Source organism: Dipteris shenzhenensis, chromosome 4, assembly GCF_047967505.1.
Source record: "Dipteris shenzhenensis isolate YYH24624 ecotype China chromosome 4, Dip_SZ_1.0, whole genome shotgun sequence".
Lineage (NCBI taxonomy): Eukaryota > Viridiplantae > Streptophyta > Polypodiopsida > Gleicheniales > Dipteridaceae > Dipteris > Dipteris shenzhenensis.
The window spans coordinates 60,923,108-60,924,539 of NC_141599.1; the positions used below are offsets into that span (position 1 = coordinate 60,923,108).

Consider the following 1,432-nt stretch of genomic DNA (forward strand, 5'->3'; position numbering starts at 1 on the left):
CATATTTGGATAGGTGGGCTGCCCTACCTTAGCTTAACAAAGCTCATGTCTTCTAAAATGAGAAGAATTTGGTCTTGAAGTCTAGCATTTCTCTCCACCATACAAGGATTTTCTATCTATCAAGCAAAATTTGGTTGGGGAGTTTTTCCTGCTTCTACTTCAATCGCTTTTCATGGCATGTAGGGAGATGAGGGCACATCCTTAAAGAAAGTGCATGAAATACTCAAAATCAAGGGTGGTTTCTATAATTGTATTCTCAAACAAGGCTTTTCCACATCCTTTTTAACAAATATCATCGCTCTCCACATCCTGCATTGCTTGTTCCAGAGGATCTAGGATATATGTAGCACAATAGGAGCACCATGAGGTATCACCATCATAGAACCATCTATCAACACAAGGAATGAGACACTGTGTTGGGTAACAATGGAGATTCCAACAAGATGGTCATCACTACAACCATTTAGACTTGAGCCGAGAGGGTTGCATATCTATCTTGGGAGAAAAAGGCATGCAAGCCATTGAATCAGCCATCTAGCAAAGGTGCCAACGTCAGTATAGGCCACAAAGTTTACAGCAGTGTATGCCCTAGCTTTAAACATAGCAAACTTGAGCCAAAAAAAACAAAGAAAGTTATATATCTTGGTTTTATACATACATACATATCTATATGTACACACATACTTTTTACAGTTTCATGAATCGTCCTCTTCCACGACGCCCCTTCCATGTGGATGTTGAAATATCTTCTGATTCTAATGAAGATGATGCTCCTCTACCACTAATACCTGCTGCATATGATCCTGCTACAAGACGCAGCTCACATTGCTCACATAATAGGTCTCATGTTCGTGGGTGAGGAAATCATCCAGGAATTCGTGAACCTGATCTGAGTATTTGTAATGCTTAAACAATCGATGCTTACCCAATCCTAGCTTCGCCTAATGCATTCGCCCCCTTGCGCGCATGTCGCGTATCCCCCATTGCCCCCCCCCCCCCTTTACAAAATAAGACAATACTGATTTCTCACGGTTATTTGTCGTGGTGCGGTCACACCAGCGCTAATACACCGGATCCCATCAGAACTCCGCAGTTAAGCGCGCTTGGGCCAGAACAGTACTGGGATGGGTGACCTCTCGGGAAGTCCTGGTCCTGGGCAACGTCGGGGGTGCGGCAGCGTTCGGGCCACCACGCGTCGCGACCGAGTCGGGAGCCCGAGGCGCCACCGTGGGACGGGGGCGCGGCGCCGTTGCGTTGGAGGCTGGGCTACGCGGGTCGTCGGCAAAAAGGGTGGAGTGATCAATAGTTACAAAGCCACTTGCATGGCATTTGATTGTTGCATTAGGGCCTCTTTCCACCACGTCCTTACACCACTTTACATCCAAAACATACACAAAAGCATCGAAAGTCAAGCTTAATAATATCTTGGATT

The 1,432-nt window shown here is 45.8% G+C and overlaps 1 pseudogene; it reads left to right on the top strand.

The window, feature by feature from the left end:
* Positions 1-1,042: 1,042 nt before the first annotated feature.
* On the top strand, positions 1,043-1,161 carry LOC147903138 (5S ribosomal RNA; annotated as a pseudogene).
* The last annotated feature ends 271 nt before the right edge of the window (positions 1,162-1,432 follow it).